The sequence below is a fragment of the Erinaceus europaeus genome, chromosome 10 (genome assembly GCF_950295315.1).
Source record: "Erinaceus europaeus chromosome 10, mEriEur2.1, whole genome shotgun sequence".
In the NCBI taxonomy this organism is placed as follows: Eukaryota; Metazoa; Chordata; class Mammalia; order Eulipotyphla; family Erinaceidae; genus Erinaceus; species Erinaceus europaeus.
The window spans coordinates 111,298,980-111,324,997 of NC_080171.1; the positions used below are offsets into that span (position 1 = coordinate 111,298,980).

At 42.2% G+C, this 26,018-nt stretch overlaps 1 protein-coding gene across 9 annotated transcripts in view; it reads right to left on the reverse strand.

Moving 5' to 3' along the window:
• Positions 1-19,145, reverse strand: part of SYK (spleen associated tyrosine kinase) — an 89,521-nt gene extending 70,376 nt beyond the window's left edge. For 4 of the 9 annotated variants that reach the window (XM_060200520.1, XM_060200518.1, XM_060200512.1 and 1 more), the window contains exon 1: positions 18,955-19,144. The gene's annotated coding sequence lies outside the window, so the exon portion shown is untranslated. Of the gene's footprint in view, positions 1-18,813; positions 18,916-18,954 lie in introns of those variants that run through there. The other 5 variants (XM_060200515.1, XM_060200517.1, XM_060200516.1 and 2 more) reach the window with 3 other exon arrangements.
• Between the last annotated feature and the right edge of the window lie 6,873 nt (positions 19,146-26,018).

Here is a 26,018-nt window from a genome sequence, read left to right on the forward strand (position 1 = left end):
AGAAGGAGGAGGAGGAGGAGGAGGAGGAGGAGAAAAGAATAATTAGGAGAAACAAATGGCTATTTATAAAAGAGGACCCCCCCACAAGTCTTCATCTGCACTATTCCAGCCTTTAGGTTCATGATTAATCAACAATTTGTTTGGCTTTGTATGTTAACTCTTTTCAGTCACCAGGTTCCAGATGCTAGCATGATGTCAACCAGTTTCCCTGGACAGACAACCCCACCAGTGTGTCCTGGAGCTCCGATTCCCCAGAACCCTACCCTACTAGGGAAACAGAGAGGCAGGCTGGGAGTATAGATCGACCTGCCAATGCCCATGTTCAGCGGGGAAGCAATGACAGAAGCCAGACCTTCCACCTTCTCTGATCTATCTTTAATTTTGCAAACAAGGAAACTGGAGACCAGGGAAGTAAACAAGATGCCCTTCATGGGCAATGGAGTGCCACCAGGTTCCAGATACTAACATGATGCCAACCGGACTTCCCTGGGCAGACAACCCCACTGATGTGTCCTGGAGCCCCACTTTCCCAAAGCCCTGCCCCACTAGGGAAAGACAGACACTGGCTGGGAGTATGGATGACCTGTCAATGTCTATGTTCAGCGGGGAAGCAATTACAGAAGTCAGACCTTCCACCTTCTGCATCCCATAATGACTCTAGGTCCATATTCCCCGACAGTTAAAGAACAGGAAAGCTATCAGGGGAGGGGATGGGATATGGAGTTCTGGTGGTAGGAATTGTGTCGAGTTGTGCCCCTCTTATTCTCTGGTTTTTGTCACTGTTGCCTTTTGATAAATAAAAATTAAAATTTAAAAATTTAAAAATAAGAAATAACTGAAAAAAAAAGAAAAATAGAAGGACAAAAGTGACCCAAAATATGCAAGTTTAATGTCCCTGAACTAGAGCACTGAAATAAAGGAGTGAGGCAGATGTTTGGACTTATATCTAAAGTAAATATCCAGAAATAAAAGAGGACCTGCTTCCAGAGATTAGAAGACTTATATAAGTGCTTATAAAGTAAAATACAGGGAGTTGAGCGGTAGCACAGAGGGTTAAGCGCATGTGGCGCAAATCACAAGGACCAGCATAAGGATCCAGATTCCACCCCCTGGCTCCCCACCTACAGAGGAGTCACTTCACAGGCAGTGAAGCAGGTCTGCAGGTGTCTATCTTTGTCTCTCCCTCTGTCTTCCCCTCTTCTCTCCATTTCTCTCTGTCCTTTTCAACTACAATGACATCAATAACAACAATTAAAAAAAAAAAAAACAAGGGCAACAAAAGGGGAATTAAATAAATGTTTAAAAAAATAAATAAAGTAAAATATATTACTGGGCCTCAGACTTGCCTACATTCCAAAGCTAGAAGACAGGGCAGCACCATCTTCAAAGAGCAAGTGTGTCCAGCCCAGTGACAACAGCCCAGCTGAAGAAAGCTTGGCAGACAGCAGTATATGTTATTTGACTATAAAAAAGATGAAATTCTGTTATTTGTAATACTGGAGACCTAGAGGGCATTATGCTTAGTGCAATAAGTCAGATCGAGAGAGTGAAACACTGTATACTATATACCGAATACTTCTTTTTTCCCCTACTCAGTGGGCGGGGGGTGATTGTTTAAAATACAGTTAAGTGGATGCCATCAGTTCATGCAGAATATCTGGCCCAAGATGGACTGTTCCTCATGCACAGTAACAAGGGAAAAAATGTTCTAGAGCGGAACAGTAATCTCCACCCTGGGCGTGGGTAAGATTCAATGAACTAGCTTCCTTTTCTCCCTCTCCCCTTCCTTCCTTCCCTCCTTCCTTCCTTCCTTCCTTCCTTCCTTCCCTTCCTCTTTCTTTCTTTCTTTCTTTCTACAACCACATTTATTGCTTGGGGCTTGGTGCCTACATGACTCCATGCAGGTTCTTTTTTTTTTTTTTTTTTTTTTTTTTGCCTCCAGGGTTATCTCTGGGGCTCAGTACTGGCACTATGAATCCACTGCTCCTGGAGGCCATTTTTTCCATTTTGTTGTTGTTGTTGTCATCATTGTTGTAATTATTATTGTTGTTGTTGTTGCTAGATATAACAGAGAGAAATGGAGAGAGGAGAGCAAGACAGAGGGGGGAAGAAAGACAGACACCTGCAGACCTGCTTCACCACTTGTAAAGTGACTCCCCTGCAGGTGGGGAGCCGGGGGGTCGAACTGGGAGCCTTACACCGGTCCTAGCTTTGTGCCATGCGCACTTAACCCAGTGCACCATCCCCTGACCCCCCTTTTTTTCTTTAAATAAAGATAATAGAGATAGAGAAGGAGAGGAAACAAAGAAGTCAAGACACCAGAGCCTGGCATCCACAGCAATGAAGGAAGCTTCAATGTTATGCCTCTCTCTCTCTCTCTCTCTCTCCCCTCCATCAGTCTCTATGTAAAAGAAAAGGGAGAAGGAAGATGATGATGAGGAAGAGGAGGAGGAGAGACGCCTGTAGCAATGGTTCACCACTCACAAAGATTCACTCTACAGATTGTGGCTGCGGACTTGGACTCAGATCCCGAGTCCTCACACACATTGGCAGGTGCACTTTACTGGATGAGTCATCACCTAACTCCCTAAAATTAATATTTTAAATTCAGTGCCATGGGATGATCCCAGGAACTTGAGTATAACAAGTCATGTGATCTACCAGGTGAACTATCACTCAGGAACCACCACCGCCCCTCCTTTTTTTAATATTAGACACAGGACACAGGACCCTGCTCCAAACTAACTCAGAACCTATAAGGGTAGGGTGGACAGCAGTATTTTTTGAAGGTGTCCAGGTGCTTCTGTCCTGCAGCCAAACAGAGATCACTTTCTGTAGGGAAGATTCTAGGATCAAGAACTGATGCAAACAGATCATGCTGCTGAAAGGGGCAGTAGTACAGGCTACCAAATGGAGGGGAAATGTAAAGATGGGAGCAAAGAATGTGAAGTTTCAGGAGTCGGGCGGTAGCACAGTGGGCTAAGAGCACATGGCACCAAACACAAGGACCGCTGTAAGGATCCCGGTTCAAGCCCCCGACTTCCCACCTGTATGGGAGTAGCTTCACAGGCAGTGAAGCAGGTCTGCAGGTGTCTATCTTTCTCTCCCCCTCTCTGTCTTCCCCTCCTCTCTTGATTTCTCTCTGTCCTATCCAACAACATCAATAACAATAATAAGTATAACAATAATAAAAAAACAACAAGGGTAATAAAAGGGAAAATAAATAAATATTAAAAAAAAAGAATGTGAAGTTTCACACAGAATCCTAAGAAGTAGCATTAAGGACATCATTCAAGGAAGCATTTTTAATTAAATAAACTTCCTCACTCACACTCATGTCTGGACATACAATTTTATAGTCTAATAGTGAAAGCAAAAGAAACCAGCCTGTGTGGGGTCTCTCCAGCTGTGGACATGCTGGCTGGGGAATGAGGCCACCCCAGGCACAGGACAACAGTGCACATGTTACTCCACTTCCTGATGTCAGGCTGAATCATGAAAGGAAGTGCAAGAATTCACTTGGGCTCCCAAGCTGTTCCCCTTGTGGTATTTTATCTCTCTCCCGGTTAAGCAACACAGGAATTCTGCAGAGAGACAAACTCTGTGTGTCTGTCCTCCACCAGCCTCTAAGAGAACACAAGCTGAGCTGAGCTTGGAAAAAGCACAGGCACCTGAAGGCAGGTTCCCATGAACTTGTAGGGATCCCTCCACATCCTCATTCACAATTACGTTGCCCACAGGATGCTTCTGCTTCTAGGCCCACAGTGAGCATTCCCAGAAATAAAGTCTTCTGTTCTCATATTTTAAAGAACAGAATACACACAACCAGAACTATGCTTTCTTGATATTAACCTCAGGTTCCTTTTGTTTTTTGAGAAACTGATACTGGATTTTCTTTCCTGCGGAGAAATAAAATAATAATAATAATAATAATAGTAACAAACCTGGAATGGGCAATGATGTACCTGATTTGACACAATGTTACCATGTGCAAAAACCAAGGTTCAAACCCTGGGTCCCTACCTGCAGGGGAAAGTATCATACCCTTCTCGAGTGATGGAGCAATAACACCACAGGTCCCACTCTTTCCCTCTCAAGCTCTCCTTTCCCTCTCACTTTCTCTCTGTCTCTGCCCAGTAAAATAAAAATGAACATGTTTAAATAAATAAATACCTGAGATTTTCTCTTTTTAATTTTTTTAATTATCTTTATTTACTTATTGGATAGAGACAGCCAGAAATCAAGAGGGAATGGGGTGATAGAGAGACAGAGAGACACCTGCAGCCCTACTTCACCACTTGCAAAGCTTTCCCCTTGCAGGCGGGGACTGCAGGCAAATTTCAATTTGAACCCAAGATAAGAGGAAACCCAAAGAAAAGAACCAGCTTACTTTTAATCTTTTTTTTTTTATTGCCAACAGCTTTGATGCTAGAAATTAATGCCTCTGTGTTGAAGCCGCTACTTCTGGCAGCCTGGCCCCAATCTGACTTCTAGAGACTTCAATGAGACTGCTTTCTGTGCCACACAACACTGCCCCATCATGAAATGACAGGTGAGTCGTGCATAGTTAGAACATAACAAATAAAACAAATGTAAACAGAAAACCTCTTAACCTTCTCTTTTCAGATGAAACTCCGCTCCTTTTTTTGCTTTTATATTCACTAAGTAGTTTTTGAAATCGATTCACTGTAAAGTGAATATATATTTGCGTCTCTAGACTACACTGCAGATTACTCCTAGAGACTACAGTGTAGTCGTCTCTAGACTTCTCGCAGGTCATTTTTTTTTAAGGACGGAGAGAAATTGAGAGGGAAGGAGGAGATAGGGAAGGAAAGAGAAAGAGAAAGAGAGATACCTGCAGCACTGCTTCACAGCTCATGAACCAGGGTCTTTGCACACTGTAACATGTGTGCTTAATCAGATGCACCACTCCCCCACACTAAGCTTTTCTCTATGACCTCAAAATTCTCTTGAACAAAAAAAATCTAGCTCATTCTTCCAGAAACCATCCTGAACCAAATGTACCTAACTCAAGGTATGTTTAATAGTGACTATCTCCAAGACTGAGATCCTACTAGGTGGCAAAAGCAGCCAAAGAAAAAGGGGAAAAAAAAAAAAAAGGTAGCCATCATGAGCAGTGGAGTTGCATATAGGTAGTTAGCCACAGCAATCACTCTGGTAGAAAAAAGAAAAAGGAGGCAGTAGGTCAGAGCCTGCAGACAAGACCGGGACCCCAAGTGAAAGGTGAGGGTGTGAGGCCGATCTGGCTGTGACATCTTTCACCCCATTATTGGCCAGGGTTGATTTGGTTCATCTGGCTGGTAGGCAGGTGTCACCTTCCTCCCTCACTGCTCCAGGCGCATCCATCCCAAAGCTACACAGTTGGTCAAATAGGGCGACCTTCCCGGAATAGAGACGGGTGGGTCTTCAGTCAAGGCCATAGAGTTTTGGGTGGAGGATATACAAGGTGCAGCACTTCCCTGCTAGAACCTCCAAACAACCTCTCACATGAAAGATGAGGGCCTCTGGCCTCACCGTTACACACACACACACTCACATGCACGCGTGCCTGGCACTAAGATCCAGCAATGAGCAATGTTAGGGTGGGTAGGAGTTTGTTTGCTTCGTGTACCAGGAAGAACCTGGAATTCTAGATCTGTTCTGAAGACACTGCTGCAATGACAGAAGTGCTTATTCTGCTCCACCCTCCACACAGTCACTGACCATGTTTGATCAGTGGCCCTGCAGTGTAGCTAGTGAAACCAAGACTTGAATCTCACCTTTTATTCAAGTAGGTGCAATGTATATATGGCCAGCAGTGATGTATGGAGCAACACAGTTAGAAACCTGTGGCAGAGGTAAAGGTCTGTCCACACACCCACACTTGTGTGAGCAGTCAGAGCATGCAGCAACCCCTGAGAATGAGACTGGCCAATAAGTGGACAAAAGAAGTCTGATAAACTCATCTGAACAAAGAGGCTGTGTGGTTCAAACACCTCTCCCTTCTAGATATTTCTCCTACTTCAGCCGAATATATGATTGCTTTCCCTTCATTAAGCAAGCAGAGGCACATTCTACCCAAAATTGTATCTGACATATTGAAAAGTAAGGGAGAAACTTTACAAAGGCAAGGTGCCTTTGCTGGAGTCAGATACGCCTATACCTTGGTCTCCACATGGTCAATCCAAAAGTGCACGATTGGGGCCAAACTAATGTCACATAATTAACATTTCCAGGTAAGAGAAGGAGTATCCTCGTGCAACGGCTGGAACAAGAGATTGAAGAAGATACCCACTAAGTATTGTTATTAAAACTGAACAGGGACCTCAAATGGATAACTAAGGTATAAACGACGAGTTCACTTTTGCTTTACAAAACGTACTGTTGGTCATAGACCCTGTTTCCGAAACCTTCTGTTAAATCCTAGTCATCTTGCCCCTAAAAGCTCCTTTTGTTCAGTCTTCAGGTAACCTGAAGCAGCTGAGCTCCTTAATGTCTGCACTAGGCCATAGCTATTTTGCAGGAGCCTCTTTGTAAGATAATCTGTTCAGGACTTTGCAGGGGGAGACCTTTGCTTCACATAAGCATTTGTATCGTATTTTGCAGATAAGAACCAAAAATCAAAGCAGTTTCAAGGGATGACACAATCCAGACCCATGTGCCCAGCCAGCTTCTGCCAACCACACTGTCCCCAAGAGAGTCACTGAGAGGTACTTCTTAGAACTGAAACTTACGAGTTTTATTGTAAAGTATAAACACAGGTGCAAGAGAACTGAGGAGGTAGCACAGTGTTTATGCAAAGACTTTTAAATGCCTGAAGGCACCAAAACTCCCAGGCTTAATCCCTAGCACCACCATAAGCCAGAGCTGAGTAGTGATCTGGTTAAAAAGAAATAGTAAGTTAAAATAAATAAATAAAATTTAAAAAGGGGGTGGTGTATCTGCTAGAATACACACTTTACGGTTAGCAAGGACTCAGGCTCCAGTTCCCAGTCCCCACCTGCAAAGGGAGAGCTTCACAGGCAGTGAAATAGTGCCACTGGTGTTTCTCAGTCTCTCGCTATGTTCCCTTCCCTCTCAATATATATGTAGCCTCTTAAAAAATGAAAAATAAAGACAGGTAGAGGTTGAGTCCTTGGGTCTCTCTGTGCGAGGATACCAGTGTTCCCATGTATATATGTGAGTGTGTCTATGTATACGTGTGGGGGGCCGGGTTGCGGTGGAGAGCAAAGCCTTAAACTGCCCCAGAGTCCCATGGTCAGGGAAGCTCTTCATATCACACTGCTGCAGCAGTGAGGCCCAGAGGCCAAGCCACAGACACCAAGAAACCAAGGCCCCAGTTCTCACCAGGAGTGACGCTTGATGCCCTGCTCATGAGAAAAACATTTCACATCAGACAGGCACAGATGAGGGGCCCCCAGCCCAACAGAATAGAAGTTCAGTGGACATGAAACAATACTGAAAAAAAGTCATCTTAAAGATGGAAACCAGTTATAGCGTCTTGCGGAGGACATGTTTCAAGTGGGGTATTTCTATCAGACCAGTGGTACATATTCTTTTCGACAATTACTTTGTGTCTTTATCTAAAAGCATACAGCATACAGATACTCCAATTTCTCACCCAGAAACTAGCTCTCAAACATCCAAAGGCCTCCGGATTATGAAGTTGAATGCCAGTTCCTGAGAAAGAGTGTCACAACATGAAAACACACGAGTATGTGAACTCTCGCTACCTTTGTCTCTCTCTGTCTCTCTGTCTCTCTCTGTCTCTCTCTCTCTCTCTCATACACACACACACACACGGGGGGGAGGCATATATGCAATCAAAGGTACACAAGGCACATTAACAAATTCCAACTTTAAAGAAGTTTAGTTAGACTTTGAAGATGTGTTTACGGGGCAGAGCAGTGGCCTGCCTGGCTGAGTGCATATGCTACCATCAGCAAGGATCTGGCTTCAAACCCCCCAGTTTCCACTTGCAGTGAGGAAGTGTTACAAGCAGTGAAGCAGTGCTGCAAGTGTCTCTCTCTCCATCTGTAATCTGTATCTCTCTTGTCCTCTCAATTATTCTGTCCTTTCAAATAAAAATGAATACATTTTTTTAAGAGTCTTATAAAAATAAATTTAAAAAAATAAAGGCATGTTTGTATACTATAAAAGGGAGTTGGGCGGTAGCACAGTGTGTTAAGTGCACTTGGTGCAAAGCGCAAGAACCAGCGGAAGGATCCTGGTTCTAGCCCCCGGCACCCCACCTGCAGGGGAGTCGCTTCACAGGTAGTGAAGCAGGTCTGCAGGTGTCTGTCTTTCTCTCCCCCTCTGTCTTCCCCTCCTTTCTCCATTTCTCTCTGTCCTATCCAACAATGATAACATCAAGAACAACAACAATAACTACAAAAATAAAACAAGAGCAACAAAATAGAATAAAAAATAAATCTAAAAAAATTTTTAAAATTTTAAAAAAGACTCTACTAAATCACTTTAAACCAGTGGCTGAGCCTGAGTGAGAGCTCTCCAGAAGCAGCTGGGGGGAGACAGTAAATGTCTACAGACAGCCATCACATAACACACCACATCAGGACCAAGGGAGGCAGCGTGGCACAGTTAGTTGAGACAAGGTGGGATGAAGGTTAGAGGTCAGGCCACTAGAGAACTTAATTGCATCTCTTTACATAATCGACACCCTCACCAAGTTTAACGTTTGGTTTGCAGATTGAAGGTTCCAATAGCCATGACAAATGCTCTGTTTCTCAGTTAATTTTGTCCCATTCTGCTTACTCCTCCACCTCAAACAAACCTTCTTACTTTCTATTGAGCACTGTAAATATCAGAAACATAGGTATGCCAGTGACAATCTGTATGTCATTTTTCTCTCTAAACCACTCCTACTGCTAGCCTCAGATAAAGGCTGCATAGTTTGCTGGCTTATTTTCCCAGATGACTCTTTATATTTGTACACACATTTTATAGGCTGACTCACATCTACATGTAGTAAATAATCCAAAATAGCTTAAGTATGTGTGTGTGTGTGTGTGTTTTCAGTCATTTGATGTTGATGTCCTTGTCCTTGATATAACTTTCTTTTTTAAAATTTTTTAATATTTATTTTCCCTGTTGTTGCCCTTGATTTATTATTATTATTGATGTCGTTGTTGGATAGGACAGAGAGAAATGGAGAGAGGAGGGGAAAAACAGAGAGGGGGAGAGAGAGACAGACATCTGCAGACCTGCTTTTCCGCCTATGAAGCGATTCCCCTGCAGGTGGGGAGCAGGGGGCTTGAACCGGGATCCTTATGCCGGTCCTTGTGCTTTGTGCCATGTGCACTTAACCCGCTGCGCTATCGCCTGACTCCTTTGAGTTCCACTTGCTATGGAACTGTGTGTATCACAATGATCTCAAAGGACTCATTGCATATTAAGGCTTTTAGTCCTTTACTACAAATATTGAAAATAAATATCTCTTATGGAATCTTCTCGAACTTGTGTGTATATGTATATACATACTCACACACACACACACACACATATATATGTATATATATAAATTTTAAGAACATGGTTAAAACTTGAGGATATAATACTTATCAGTATTTTTCTACTATATTTTCATTTTTTCTATCATAGAAAGGCCTTCATTTCACAGTTGTTTTTGTTTGTTTGTTTGCTTGCTTGCTTGTTTGCTTTGTTTTTGAGAACACTGCTCAGTTCTTGTGGTGGTATGGGGAAGTGAACCTGGGTCTTTGCAGCCTCTGGTGTGAAAGACTTCATAACCAGTATGGTTTCTCTCCAGCCCCCCACAATTATTTTGAAATTCTGCAATTTTTTTTTAGTGTTTGTACAATTTTACCATTATATCTATAAAAATAACATTTTTTAAAAGCTATTAACCAGTTTTCCTAATGCCATTAATTCATGTCTGAGTAATTAATAGACATCAGTGATCATGTGACTATGTTTAATGCAATTATGGGAAATGCACTAACTTCACATAAAGAATTAGCACTGTGGCCCACTCACCTGCAGCTCTTAAGATTTTACGGGATTTCTCTACTCTTATCACCTGCACCTTAATCATTTCTCTCTATCTTCTCAGTAGGTTTTCTTTCTTTAATTTGTGCTAATCTAAGACAGACTAAAAGCTAGTGGTCCAGGAGGTGGTGCAATGGATACAGCATTGGACTCTCAAGCATGAGGTCCAGAGTTCAATCCCCAGTAGCACATGTACCAGACTGATGTCTGGTTCTTTCTCTCTATCCTCCTTTCTCATTAATAAATAAAACATATTAAAAAATAAAAGCTGCATCTTGAGTATTTTTATTTTTAAATATAATCTATTTAAATTGATTTTCATGCCCTTGATTTAGCTTTCTACTGAACTGTGCTTAATTAACTCACTGACTTGGAAACTGAAAATTATTTTTTTTGCATGTGTTGTATTTATTTTTACAGAGTTGAAGCATCACATATGTACAGTTTTATTGCTTCCAGGGTATTTTCTTCATTCACATGGAGTGGGAGAGACACCACTACATTGAAGGCTCCTCCCATGGCATGGCTCTCCCATGTGGTGCTGGACCAAGCTCATGGCAAGACACTTATCAGATGAACTATATCACTAGACCCTCTCTTAAGTATTTTAACTTGCTTAGTTTTGTTGCTATTCAGGGACACAATGTTCTGTATCCATCTCAGCATCATGGGCACCTTGGCTGGCTTAGACGTCTCTCTCAGCATCATGGGCACCTTGGCTGGCTTAGATGTCTCTCTCCATTGTGATATTAGGAAAACACCACAGAAAGGCCACTGTAAGGAGAAGTCAGACTTCACTGAACTGTCCCCTATGGGCTGAATTGTGTCCCTCAAATTTATATGTTGAATTTCTTTTTTTTTTAATACTTTAAAAAATCTTTTTATTTATTTGTTTGTTTGTTATTGGATAGAGACAGAGAAATTGAGAGATAAGGGGGAGATACAGAGGAAGAGAGACAGAGAGACACCTGCAGACCTGCTTCATCGCCTGTGAAGGTGACTCCCCTGCAGGTGGGGAGCCGGGGCTTGAACCCGGACCATTAAGCCGGTCCTTGCGCTTTGTGCCATTTGCGCTTAACCCACTGCGCTACCTCCTGACTCCCTATATGTTGAATTTCTAACTCTCAGTACCTCAGCATGGAACTGTATTTGGGGATGAGGTCTTTAATGGAGCTGATCAGATGAGGTCATCAGACTGGTGTTCTTATAATAAGAAGATGCCAGGGTACAGACAAACATGGACAAACATGTGAGGTAACTAAGGGAACACCATTGGCAACCCAGAGGAGAAACCCACTTTGATGTCAGACTTCTAGCTTCCAGAAATGTGAGGATCATACATACCTGTGTAAGCCAGCAGGTTGTGGCACTTCATTCTAACAACCTAAGCAAGCAACTAAACCAGTCTTCAATTAATGGATGCTGATACAGATTCCAGAGTTTTGTCAGACATTGGTAGATGCTTCAGGGGAACTGAACATAGTATCTCTTTTTTATAGAATGCAGTCTTTCTCTACAGTTGTTAAGCTGCCACTCTAACCAAACCACAGAGCAACAATTAAGCCAGTTTACAGATTATTTCAAGACATGAAGGCCTGATGTTTCAAAGGATGTGTGGTTGGTGAGTCCTTCTAAGCCCCTTTCCCATACTCCTCCAGAACACTCCAGATGGAACATTTTGGAATAAGTCTAAACAGTGTTGAAGGAGACAAGTGGAAAAGCATCAAATGTTCTCTCCAATATTGACTTTGTTGACTTTGGTCTTTCTTTCTTTTGGTCCCATTTCCAGTGAATTTGCTTAATGTCTCCACACACCTATAAAGATTACAGTAAGTTTTCTGGAACAACTGGTAAGAGGTTGAAATCACCAAGTCAACCTGTATTCATGCTCACCAGCTGTCTCCTCAGACTTCCCTATGTCTGTAGTCAATTTAAGTCTTCTCAGCACAGCATGATAGCAGATCCCTCTTGGTTCTTACTAGAGGAGGGGATATGAATTCTGGCTCTGGGTCAAAGTACCTACCTACATTCAAAATTCCATATCTTAAGAATCACCTTCTCTGTTTGGGCCTCATGACTTCAGATGACCCCTCAGGTGCCATATTCACCTCCAATGTCCTATGCTTCCTAAACATGCTTCTAATACATGTAAGGCATTGAACAGGCACTTTCCTAATAACCAGTAGGGTCTGGAAATGTGGCTTTCATTGTGGACATAGTTGCTACCTGAGCTTCTGACTGACTCAGCTTCGAGGACGACAGTGGAGACCATAGAAGCCCTAAGTCTGTGACCTGCCCTTTGTCCAGGGAGCACTTGGCCTTCCTCCTGCTGTAACTGCCTTCACACAGCTGTGACCATCAGCTGATTGATGTTACTTCTTAAAAAGGAAGTGGTGGACTTCCGCTTCAAACATTTGCAGTAGCTATAAATGCAGAGAAAGGAAAGAAACAGTATTAAAAAAATAATAGCACAATATAAATCCATTGGGGCAGCAATGCAGACACCTCAGGAATAGGCTAGAAGTTAGTGCTATCCTTGAAAGGCACAACTGAAAGACTTAATGTACAACAAGAAGCCCAAGTGCAGGAAGCAAGTAGAGTTGGGAAGGTGGGAGAAGACCCAAGGTTCAAGGACTTTAGAAATGGCAGAGCCTGGGTAAGGTAACAAGGAAGTGTGGAGAGTCAAGCAGCAAAACAATCCAACTCCTCAGCCCTTAGCATTCAGAGAAAAAGAAAGAAAGAAAGAAAGAAAGAAAGAAAGAAAGAAAGAAAGAAAGAAAGAAAGAAAGAAAGGAAAAAAGGGAGGGAGGGAGGGAGGGAGGGAAATATCTCTTCAGGAAAGATAGGTGTTGGGAAAGGCGGAGCAAGACCACATTTACCAAGACCAGGAAACCCCCGCAGCCCATGCATTGGATACTGTTCATCTTGTTCAATGCACGTTTCACCCTCCTCCTATACCATGAGGCTAAGCTATTATAAGAAGGTGTTATAACACACATAGTCTGAAAATACTAAGTCCTAAGGCATCTGAAAAAAAAAAAGTCCAGTACACATTGTAGAACTACTACATATCTTAGAAACACTGATACCAGAAGGGAAAGCACCCACAAGTAGATGAGCCCATGCCAACGCAGATAAAAATCATGGTGCAAGAAGATCATGTCTTCAGTGCACCCAGGAATGAATGCAACTGCTTAATGAATCAAAAAAAAAAAAAAAAAAAGCAGGATTCGTTGCTTGAAAAATTACCACTAATGGGATAGATGGGACTTAATCTTTTTTTTTAATATTTATTTATTTATTCCCTTTTGTTGCCATTGTTGTTTTATTGTGGTAGTTATTTATGTCGTCGTTGTTGGATAGGACAGAGAGAAATGGAGAGAGGAGGGGAAGACAGAGAGGGACAGAGAAAGATAGACACCTGCAGACCTGCTTCACCGCCTGTGAAGTGACTCCCCTGTAGGTGGGGAGCCGGGGGTTGGAACCGGGATCCTTACACAGATCATTGTGCTTTGCGCCACCTGCGCTTAACCCACTGCCTACCGCCCAGCTCCCAGAGACTTAATGTTGAAACATGGGGTTCAGTGTGCTGGTTTTATGAAACACAGTGCAGAGGGTGATAAAGAGAGAAAGAACAAGAGAAAAAGCCCAGCAATATTTACATCATAAATAAGAAAACACTAAACACCTGCCAATAAAATATCATGTTTTCCCACTCTGCTGAGGAAAGTACATTGATCACTGATAATCATATTGGTCTATTGATGGTTCAAAAAGTAAAGTTACAGGATGATACTGGTATCAGCACATATACACACATATTTGAATGTACAGAATGAAAGGCTGGAGGAAAATACAACAAATCAGTCGCCTGGTGTAGGTAGGTGTGGGGTGGGAGTCGAGGGGTGGGATAAGTTTGTAATCATAGAGGTTCAGAGTTGCCTATCACACCTGAATTCTTTACTAAAGGACAATACCTGTACATCAGTTATGCAACTGAACATGTCTCAAAAAGTAGATGTAGAAATGTTTCCCATCCTGGAGGCCTGAGGAACTAACTGTAGAGATAGTATTGACTCATAGCAGTCTATTTAGGAATGCCACCATTATTAGCCACCAAGCAGATTTCAGGGGCAGATATCCAGAGCCACCCACCTGGAAAAGACTGTGACAGTTATGTCAGTTCTAACCACAGGCAGGTCTGGGCACTGCAAACGTGGTCTCTGTTGTGCCTCATGAGACGGCCCTGTGATCCTTCCACTTACTAAGAATAAAGGAACAGCTTAAAGACACAGAGCAGGGCTTGAACACGGTGGGAACTCAAATTCTAACTCTCAATGTTGTCAATAAAAATCATTCAATAAATGGGATGCATTGGATCGACCTTCTCGTGGTGCATCCCGTGAGTACCCATTTATTGGGGAAACTGATGATCCTTCCTAGCCGACTGAATGCACATGGATCCCAGTCACTTTCAAAGCCAGAAACAAGCAGACATCAGACTCATCCTGACGCTGTTGACTGGCTACGGAAGAAGGGCAAACGCTAGAAGAAGAAGAATTCAATAAATGTGACTTTAAGGTATTCTTTCAATTAAACGATTCAAGAATTCTTAGTAGCGAAAACAAAAATAACTAACATTCTTGCCTCATCCAGCGTATTCCAAAGACAATTTCAGGAGTATGGTCCCCAACATGTTCCAGAGGTGTGAGATCATGCTATCATTTGATCTTTCCATGTACATCATTTGTACAACAGCCCTGAAGAAGTCCACAATACTTATCTCTACCTACTTAACTTTACCCCAACAGTTATTTCTCATTTATGGGAACACTGAAAGTCTCTTGGGAATATTATTTTAAATTAAACAGCATAGGCTGGGAAGCTAGCACAGTGGTTCCACACTAGATTTTCCTCCCTAAGACAACAAGGAGTCAGAGACATGGAAGAATGGCAGAGTGTTTGAGATATTTGACTTGTTGAGATCAACTGAGTCAGAGTATCAGAGAGGTAGAAAGAAAATCATAGTAAGTAGAGTCAACTGTGAAAACACAGAAACAAAATGAGTCAACCCAAGAAGAAACAGAGGTGTACAAGCAAGAAAATGAAAGCACGTACACTTATCTGCAAATATGATCATGACAGGTTCCAGCACAGCGTCTAAGCCCCACTTATCAGAATGATCACCTAGGTGGTGAGTAGAATAGGATCCCCCTACCTCCCCCCCCAAAAAAAAAGATGGTTTCTCAGAGTGGAGAGTCTGTACGCGACATAAATAGCTGATACATCTAAAATCAAGTAAATAAGCCTATTATTAGGAAATCAAGAGGGGAATCCTAGATAACATAGCTAAGCAAACTGAGACAGTAATGCTTTTGAAGAGAAGTACTAGATGATGGGAGAGTATTAAGAAACTGGGCATTAATTAGAATTAAATCAGAGAACAAAAAAATCTACCTGTGGTCAAACCAAAATATTTTTCATAACAGAGAGCAATTTAATGAATTGCCAGGCTGCTTATCAAAATGAAGAATGACCACGTTAAGATGAACAAATGGAGTCAAAAGTAGAATCTCACTTGCTCAGCACTAAATAATCTATAGCCATGCAGAGTATAATGAAGCCAATATTTAAATGAGGGCTTTTCCTAAACCTCTCTCCTAGGTCCTGTCCATTCCAATCCATTGCCTCAGTGAGACTACATCCAGGCCTCACTCACACAGATGCTCTGATTTACTGCTCTTAGACCCCACTCCCTCCTTAGCCTCTCCCACTCAGCATGCCAGCCTAGAAGGTGAGTACGTGCGCAGGTACACACACTCCTCGTCAGGGATCCAGAAATCAGTGAGGGGCACAGCCTTCAGCTTCCAGCTTCTGGAGTCAAGCCCCCTGTGTCAGTAGGAAAGATATTCCTACTTTGAGCAGGGTGTTGTATATGAGGGAAAATGAATGAGCTCTTCCTTTAAAATCCAGTCAGCTTACCTTTTTTTTTTTAAACTTGACTTTTTAAAAAATTTCCTTCTTCAATAAGAAGGAAAAATAAACAAAACCCTTTTGTTCGTATGAGTGAAAAAGACATACAAGTCAGGCAATTTGATTCCAGTCTCTAAGATTCTGGCTTTGGTTTCATATTGTTTTAAAAAATAATAATGGAAATCCAGTAAGTAGACATGTACAAGCATTCTCCCCCTACTGACTAAATTTTTTCCCCTCATCATTTATAGCATTTAGTTATAAACCTAGGGCAAAAGGAAAAAAATGCTGAAACTATCAACAAGGGAAGAAGAACAGGGAAGAGGTAAGTTAGGGGAGTTGGAAGAAAATCTAGTGCAGTAAAAGCAGAGAACGTGAACTTTAGCTTTCATTATAAAGCATGCCCCGCCATTTCTTAGGTTCCTTAGTAGAGGGAGATAGTCATCTATAGCTTGAACAGGAAGCACTTGTCCCAGGAATACATGCAGCTGTGATGGGTGGGTACACTCCCTTCTCTCACACCTACTTCCACCCCCACCCAGCCACCCCCACTCTCCCCCCACACACACTAAGATCAATGTTAGTCAGAACTGCTGTCTGGGAGTTTATCAGTAAAGGTGCTGGTTTCACTTGGAGGACATATATATATATATATTATAAAAAGGAGACATTAACAAAACCATAGGATAAGAAGGGTACAACTCTACACAATTCCCACCACCAGATCTCCGTATCCCATTCCCTCCCGATAGCTTTCCTATTCTTTATCCCTTTGGGAGTATGGACCCAAGGTCATTATGGGATGCAGAAGGTGGAAGGTCTGGCTTCTGTAATTGCTTCCCCGCTGAACATGGGCATTGACTGGTCCATCCATACTCCCAGCCTGCCTCTCTCTTTCCCCAGTAGGATGGGACTCTGGGGAAGTGGAGCTCCAGGACACATTGGTGGGGTCGGAGGACCTATATTTTAAACATCATTGAAACTTCAGTGAACTCTTGCCATTTCAAACCCTGAAAAGGAGGAGTGGGGACTTGCCCATATAATAATTACTGCAAAGTGTGAGTTATTGGGCAACAGGAATGAAATTTGCTTTCGAAAGCAAACACTAGTGCCACGATGTTTAAAACAGGTGACCATTTAGTCGAACTCCAAAGCTCTGAAAAATTTATTTTTTGTGTGATAGGTTTTAGGAGGCCTCATTTAGTGGCAACAGCTGCAAGGATCGAACACATACCTATTTTAGTCTTTATTTTACTTAGTGAGGATAGTCGCACTGTTTGTGTAGTAACACGAACAAATGGAACCCCAGGTTGCTGCCTGGAGCATAATGAAGTCATTTGTTTCAGACAGTGTCAGTATCCGTATCCAGACATGACACTATAAATTCTTAGAGATGCCTCTCTCAATGCTGAATTGAGAACTGGAATTCTAAATTTTGAATAACGCTAAATTTCAAACCCCACTTTGCTCCAAGTATTTATATATACCTGCACATGCCATATCTCACATACTTGGTGTCTTGCTAGGAAGCATTTTATTTGAAAACCAGAAAGTGCCGACCTGCCTATTAAGTAGGCATCTAGAAAGCCTAGGATGAGCTATTTTTGAAAAACAAACCTAGTAGTAAAACCACCTCTCTGGCAGCTACATAGCGTGAAAAAGGTAAAGTTCTAAAATAGAGATCAGTTTTATCCTAACTTAAAACATTAAAAACCATTTTAGTTATTGAAGCTGTGAATAAAACCCTACACAGAAAGGCAGCCCAAATGAAAAGAATGATAGAAATAAACTCCTAATTTACTGCAAATTGATACAACTATTTCAATCCATATGCTCAGAACATGTATAAGGCTACAAGCATTTTGACGTTATCTAAAATACAAATTTATCAGTGCATCATCTGGGCTTTTGATGTGCGGGACACATCTATGTATTTTGGCATTTGCTTTTTAAAAGGCTACCTGTGTGATTGCAGTTAGTCTGTTCTTACAAAAAAATTAAGTGGATACTAGAATCAATTCTCTAGGAATTCTCAGTCATCTCATAAATTTAAAAAAATAATCTGATGTGCCATATGTTCAACTTTTTCTAAACCACACACATGAATATAAGAAGTTAAGGAAAAAAGTGCACCCAGACACACTGAGGATAATCTCTAATCATTTACAAATTAAAAAAAAAAAACTCAAGACGCTTAACTTCTTCAATATTATCTACTTTGGACATTCGAACCAACAATAAAGGCATCGCACTTAAAATGTTATTTAGAAATGCCTAGAATTTTGTAACCCTATTGCAAAAGTACAATAACTCTTACATTTTACTGACTAAAACCTTCTTGCTGTTCCAACTCACTACTTAGCAAATTAAGTAAATTTACAATGAAACTACACCAAATAAAAAGCGACCGCACCCGTTTTGCTAAGGCTTCAGAAAGTCTCATGTTTGTAAGCAATCATTGTCTTGTAATATAGTAAAAAAAATCATAAATAAATAAATAAAACGTTGCCGGCTTATGGAGAGTCTACATTGAGTCACTTTGATAAACACAGTGTAATTTTCCAGTAGATTCCTACCAAGGATCCAAACAAGACTGAATTTCTCCCGTCCACCATTCCAACCCTAGTGAGCCCGGCCCACACAGGCAGCGCAGCAGTCACCCGCGACCTCCTCTGATCCCCTGGGCCGGCCCCAGCCTCTCTTCCCGTGCAGGTGCTGGAACCAAGAAGCACCGGATTTAAGAGAAACAAGGTCACGATCTACCCGGTTCTATTCGAATGACTTTTGTTAAAAGTTCAAGAGCCCAGAGTGTACCTGCCATGGTGAGTCTGAACACACAGAAAAGGACTATGGAGGGCTTCTGCTCTAGCTTCTGCTCTAACCTCCTTTCCAGCCTAGGTGCCTGCGGGCTCCAGGTCCCGCCGGGACAAGGAGCGCGCGCGCGGCCACACCTACCTGCACCAGGTGAGGCTGTCGGGGCGGGGCTGGCGCGGGTTCTGGGCGGGCCGGGGTGCCGGGCTCGGGGCCTGGGAGGTCCCGCCAAGGCAGCTCCAGGGCCCTGAGCAGGATGACCTGTCCCCTACGCTCCTCAGGCCCCCAAGGCGACTCTGCAGCCGTGTGTATGGCGCTTCCTCATTTTGGGCAACTTCCTTAACTAGCCCGGGCAGGCACCCGCACTTCCTCCCGGCCGCCGCACCCTGTAGCCTAGACCCGCCTCCCCCCCCCCCCCCCCCCAGTCCTCTGCCTGACCGCTGTGCCTGCTCTTCAGGTCCCCAACACCCCAGGCCCATGCACCCATGCACCTGCAGTACCTGCAGTCCGTGCGCCCTCAACCCTTTCACCCTTGAGTCTAAGTGACCCCTTTGCCTATGGTGATGCATTCGAAGAGCCCCCAACGCTACCCCCTGACTGCCAGCCCGCTGGTGATCCTTAGAGCTCAGGGACCCCCAAGTCCCCCAAGCACCTAGAAGGGCCGGCACTGGCAGCCTGAGAGTTCAGGGATGGGTGGGTGGAGCTGACCAAGGTGGGAGCAGAGAAGGGCTGCAAGTCACAGTGAATGAAGGCTCTATCCTTCTTCTTCACGGAGAGGGGCCTAAAAGCAGGAGCACTGTTCACCTTACTTAGTCTGATCCATTAATGGTACAACAGGTTCTTGGAGGCAGGGCCATTTCACTGCACAGACTTTTCTACTTGGACAAGTGAAGAACTTTTATTATGGTTACATTTGTTGACCACTGGACACAACTGTGATTCTACAAGACGACAAAAGAGCCAGCATTCTCTGAAGAGTGTCTGGAGAATTCTACACAGAGGTTTTCAGGGTTGGAGTCATTGCTGGATGGCCAGTCCATCTAGAATCTACGTGTGAACAACAGATCTAAAATGTACTAAGATTTTCTTTCCTTAGCAGGTACTAGTGGAGATGGGGCTGTATATCCCTCTGCAGGTGACCTCCTTGTGCTGTTGCCTATCTTTGAGACATTTGAAAAATACTATGTCTCTTGTTGTTTAAAATATGTCATATAGTTGCTCAAGGTCTGGGGAAGGAGAGGGGCATATGAGGAAGGGGGACTTCCAAAATCAACCCATTTTGCTTTGTCTTTATGGTCTTTCTTTGTGCTTGTCCTTTGTTAACTTTGCTTTCTATCTTTCACTGTAATAAGTCAGACCATGAAAGACAAGTACTATACAACCTCATTTCTGTGTAGAATAATACAAATAATAAATACCGATTGAAAGAAAGATTAAATTTGTAGCTACCAGGAGAAACGGTGGATTGAAGAAAGGCAGATAAAAGGTAGCAACTTCCTGTTATAAGATAAGTAAGTACAATACAATGGCCATAACTCACATTACTGCATGACATACAGGAAAATTAAGAGATTCAATCCTGAGAGCTATCATCACATGGGGGACATTTTTTTCATTCTTTGACAAGTGTTAGCAAGTGATTTTATATTATATATAAATCAAGTAAACATGCTGTATTCCTTAGATATATTTACAGTAATGTATATCTTCTCTATCAGTCTGGGGAAAAGGGGGCTCATAGTTGTGACTATACAGGTAATTTGAGCCCCTGTAGAGAACCCCGGGTCTTGGAGACTTCAACACAGTTACATTTTAAAGTTTCCTATTTAGGTTCTTCTCTTCCTTCTCCTTCATCCTCTTCTTCTTCCTCTTCTTCCTTTTCTTCTCCTCCTCCTTCCTCTTCTTCTCCTTCTTCTTCTTCTCCATTTTGTCCTCCTCCTCTTCCTCTTCCTCCTCCTTTTTTGCTCAGTGCCTGCACTTGAATCTACTGCTCCCCCTTGTAGATGGGGGGCAGGGATTCAAACCCAGATCCTTGTGTGTCCTTTTTTAAAAAAAATATTTTATTTATTTATTTTATTTTTGAGAGAGATGCAGAGAAAGACACAGAGAAACACCAAAGCACTGCTCAGCTCTGGCTTATGGTGATGCGGGGGATTGAACCTGGGACTCAGGAGCCTCAGGCATGAGAGTCTGTTTGCAAAACCATTATGCTGTCTCCCCCGCCCCCTTGTGTGTCCTTGTGCTTAGCACTATGTGCGCTTAAGCAGGTGTGCCACTTCCAGGCTCCCCATATGTGGATTCTTTTTTTTTTTTTAATCTATTTATTTTAATGAGAGCGGTTCAGAGAGAAAGATACAGGGACCAGAAGAGTGCTCAGCTCTAGTTGATGGGGATTGAACCTGGAGCTTTAGAACCTCAGGTATAAAAGTCATTTATATAACCATTATGTTTTTTTTCCCAGTCTTCCCTGTGGCTTCTTAAGTCTTCCTTTCTCCTTTACCTTCTTCCTTCTCGTTTTTAAAAAGATGTATTTCTTTATGAGAGAAAACAGTGCTTGGGTATATTAGGTGTTGGGGATCAAACTCTGGATCTCATGCTTGAGGGGCGAACGCTTTATACACTGTATAACTTTCCAGGCAGCCTGGTTTTTTTTTTTTGTTTAATATTTATTTATTTTTCCCTTTGTTGCCCTTGTTGTTTTTTATTGTTGTTGTAATTACTGTTGTCATTGATGTCATCATTGTTGGATAAGACAGAGAGAAATGGAGAGAGGAGGAGAAGACAAAGAAGGGGAGAGAAAGAGAGACACCTATAGACCTGCTTAACAGCCTGTGAGGCGACTCTCCTGCAGGTGGGCAATCAGAGCTCGAACTGGGATCCTTATGTTGGTCCTTGTGCTTACCCCGCTGCGCTACCACTTGACTCCCGCCTGTTTTGTTTAATTCAATTTTTATTATATTTTTTATCAGAGCAACACTTAGCTAGGCCTATTGGTAATACCTGGAAGTAAACCTGAGATCTTTGCATGCCAGTCCTCTGTGACCCCAGTGTGCTTTCTCTAGGGCCCCTTCCTGCACGTTGTTTATATTCCTGTCCCTGGATTTGCTGTGTTAGCTCCAACCCCTAAAGTCTCCTGTCTGTTTCCAGTGGCTTTATTCATGGAAACTATTGGATTCCTTGTGCACTGGCTTCCCCCCCACTTTGAGTTACTCATTGCCCTTGAACAATTTATTTTTGGAGATTAGTGGAGGCCTAGACATAATAAATTCTTTCTCAGAGAGAATTTGTTTTGACTTCTGTCAGAGACCTAGGGTGCAACTTGTATTTGCCCAATTTAAGGTGAATTCTCAGCTTAATGTGCCCTTGACTACCAAGGTGATATGAATTTGGACTGTACATTTGGGCACAATTTTGGTCAATCTGTGCTGACAGCTTTTCAAATATTTGCTTTGTCTCTGTACTTCTTTTCACTTTTTTTTTTAATTTTAGAGTCTGTGTCTCCAGCACCCTAAGTGTTTCTTACTTTACTCCACCAAAATCTCTAGGAGTTTCCCCAGAAATGCAAGTCAATAATTTAAAGAACTTCTATGTTCAAACAGTTTCGATGTTCAAATTTGATTGGTAGTTTGAATAGCATGGAGTTCTAGGGCAGGTATTATTTTTCATCAATTTTTTAAAAAAATATTTATTTATTTATTTATTTATTTTTCTTTTGGTGCCCTTGTTGTTTTATTGTTGTAGTTATTATTGATGTCGTTGTTGTTGGACAGGACAGAGAGAAATGGAGAGAGGAGGGGAAGACAGAGAGAGGGAGAGAAAGACAGACACCTGTAGACCTGCTTCACCGCCTGTGAAGCGACTCCCCTGCAGGTGAGGAGCAGGGGGCTCAAACTGGGATGCTTGTGCTTGTCCTTGCGCTTTGTGCCACCTGCGCTTTACCCACTGTGCTACCGCCCGACTCCCTTTTCATTGATTTTTAAGTCGTTGTGCAATATTTTCTTCTAGCTTTAAGTGCTGCTGTTGAGAAATCCAAAGCATTCTTTTTGGATTCTGATTATTCATCCCCCTTTTAAATATAATTATTTATTGCTTTTACCTTTTTTTTTCCAGACCTCTTTTTCCTCTGCTTCTCCGTCGGTGGCAACTCCTAAATCTTTATAGCAGATCATAATCTTTCCTTCCTCAGAATTAGTTTGACACCTTAGCAACTTCTTTATGCCTAATTGTCTATGGCCTCTGAGCTTGAACTGTTATTGGGGAGGGGTTAGCTGGACTCTTACTTCTCTCAATACACTCTCTTACACATGAGACTGGAGGGAACATACAAGCTCCCCACCTCCTCGGGGTGGGAAAGGAAGCAGTTGCGCTATTCAGCTCCCCCCAAGTGATATGTTCCTAGAATTTTACACAAGTGACATAATCCTGCTAAAGAGCTGATCCCACTCCTTTTTCATTTCCGCTGCAGCCATTTTCACTACCCCATTGTCAAAAGGAGAGATGCTGCAAATAAGCAAATGCTCCTTTCCCCTCCCTCAAAAGCTGAGTGAGAATCATCAGGACTCTGTGGACTCATGAGATGTGGGTTTCTGGGAGTTGAGAGAGTGACCTCACTGTGATACTCGCAAACTTCTGTTTTTCACATGACCCAGCACATTTCCAAGTTCATCTCATTAAGGGTTCTCCATTTCTTTTTGGTTACCACTGGTAACTTTTACATTTCAATTTTTACCCTTCCTTTTTTTATTTTTCTTAGAATGGAAATGAGGAAGGATGCTTTCTTTTTCTAGGGGTATCTCTGAATAGCACATCACTTTACTCAACATTTAATAGGATCCATTTTACACTATAGACTATATATTGTACACGTTAGCATTTAGGATACAATATCCTGGGCTAGTGAGACAGAGTAATGGTTCATGATTCCTCTTAACTTTATCCATGATGGGTCACAGAAAGTGGATTAATAGTTGAGTGGTATTCCATTGAGTGATATCTATCTATCTATCTATCTATCTATCATCTATCTATCTAGATATCAACTTTCTCAGCCACTCATCTATTGTTGGGCATCTGGGTTGCTTCTAGGTTTTTGGCTATTACAAATTGTGCTACTATGAGCATGGTGTACATATCTCTTTTTGAATGGGCATGATTGAGTCCTTAGGATATATCCCTAGGAGAGGAATTACTGGGTCATATAAAAGGTCCATTTCAAGCCTTGTGAGCGTTCTCCAGACTGCTCTCCAGAGGGGTTGGACCAGTTTACATTCCCAAAAGCAGTACAGGAGGGTTCCTTTGTCCCCACAGCCTCTCCAGCATTTGTTGCTACTGTCATTTTTGATGTATGCCATTCTCACAGGGCTGCAGTGGTATCTTATTGTTGTTTTTATTTGCATTTCTCTGACAATCAGTGATGTGGAACAATTCTTCATATGTCAGTTGGTCTTTTGTATCTCTTCTGTAGTGACTATTCTGTTATCCTCTCCTCACTTTTGGATGGGGTCATTTGCTTTTTGATGCTGAGTGTGATGAGCTCTTTCCATATTTTGGTTACTAGTCTCTTGTCTGATGTATGGCATGTGAAGATCTTCTCCCATTCTGTGGTCTCTTTGTCTGGGTGATGGTTTCTTTTGCTGTGCAGAAACTTTTCAATTTGATAAAGACCCATTGATTTGTTTTTGATTTACTTATCCTTGCAATTGGGTTTGTGTCATCAAAGATGCCCTGAGATTTATATGGGAGAGGGTTTTGCTAATATTTTCCTCTAAGTATTGATAATTTCTGGTCTAACATCCAGGTCTTGGATCCATTTGGAGTTGACTTTTTGTTTCTGGTGAGATAAAGTGGTTCAGTTTCATTCTTCTGCATATTTCAACCCAGTTTTCCTATAGCACTATTTATTGAAGATTGCCTCCTTCCCCCATTTAATAGTTTGGCCCCCCTTATCAAAAATTAGGTGTCCATAGGTGTAGGCACTTATTTCTGGGCTTTCAATGTGCCCTAGACCCCCACCTCTCCAGGGCCCTGCCCCACTAGGGAAAGATAGAGACAGGCTGGTAGTATGGATTGAACTGCCAACTCCCATGTCCAGCAAAGAAGCAATTACAGAAGTCAGACCTTCTACTTTCTTTTTTTTTAAGTATTTATTTATTTATTTATTCCCTTTTGTTGCCCTTGTTATTTCATTGTTGTAGCTATTATTGTTGTTGTTGATGTCATCATTGTTGGATAGGACAGAGAGAAATGGAGAGAGGAGGGGAGACAGAGAGGGGGAGAGAAAGATAGACACCCACAGACCTGCTTCACCGCTTGTGAAGTGACTCCCTTGCAAGTGGGGAGCAGGGGCTCGAACCGGGATCCTCACGCCGGTCCTTGAACTTTGCGCCACATGCGCTTAACCTGCTGCGCTACCGCCCGACTCTGTACCTTCTACTTTCTGTAGCCCACAATGACCCTGGGTCCATGCTCCCAGAGGGATAAAGAATAGGAAAGCTTTCAAGGGAGGGGATGGGATATGGAACTCTGGTGGTGGAAATTGTATGGGATTGTAACCCTTTTATCCTATGATCTTGTTGATATTTTTTATTTTGTAAATAAATTAATAATAGTAAAAAAGAACAAAAATACTTTCATGACAAAGGTCCCAGGTTCAATCCCCAGCACCACCATAAACCAGAACTGAGAAGTGCTCTGGTTTTCCTGTACCTGTCTTTCTCTCTGTATTGCTCTCATTAAATTAAATAAGTAGTTTTAAAAACAGAATGCGGACACAGCTAAAGCAGTACTGAGAGGGAAACTTATAGCTATACAATCACATATTAAACACCAAGAAGAAGCCCAAATGAACGAACTTACTACACACCTCAAGGACTTAGAGGAAGAGGAACAAAGGAACCCTAAAGCAACCAGAAGGACAGAAATCACTAAAGTTAGAGCAGAAATAAACAACATCGAAAATAAAAGAACCATACAAAAGATCAATGAAGCCAAATGTTGGTTCTTTGAAAGATTAAACAAAATTGACAAACCCCTAGCCAGACTCACCAAACAAAAAAGAGAGAAGACTCAAATTAATAGAATTGTCAACGATACAGGAGATATCACAACTGACACCACAGAAATCCAGAGAATTCTGCGAAACTTCTATAAAGAACTATATGCCACCAAGCTAGAGAATCTGGAAGAAATGGAACAATTCCTAGAAACCT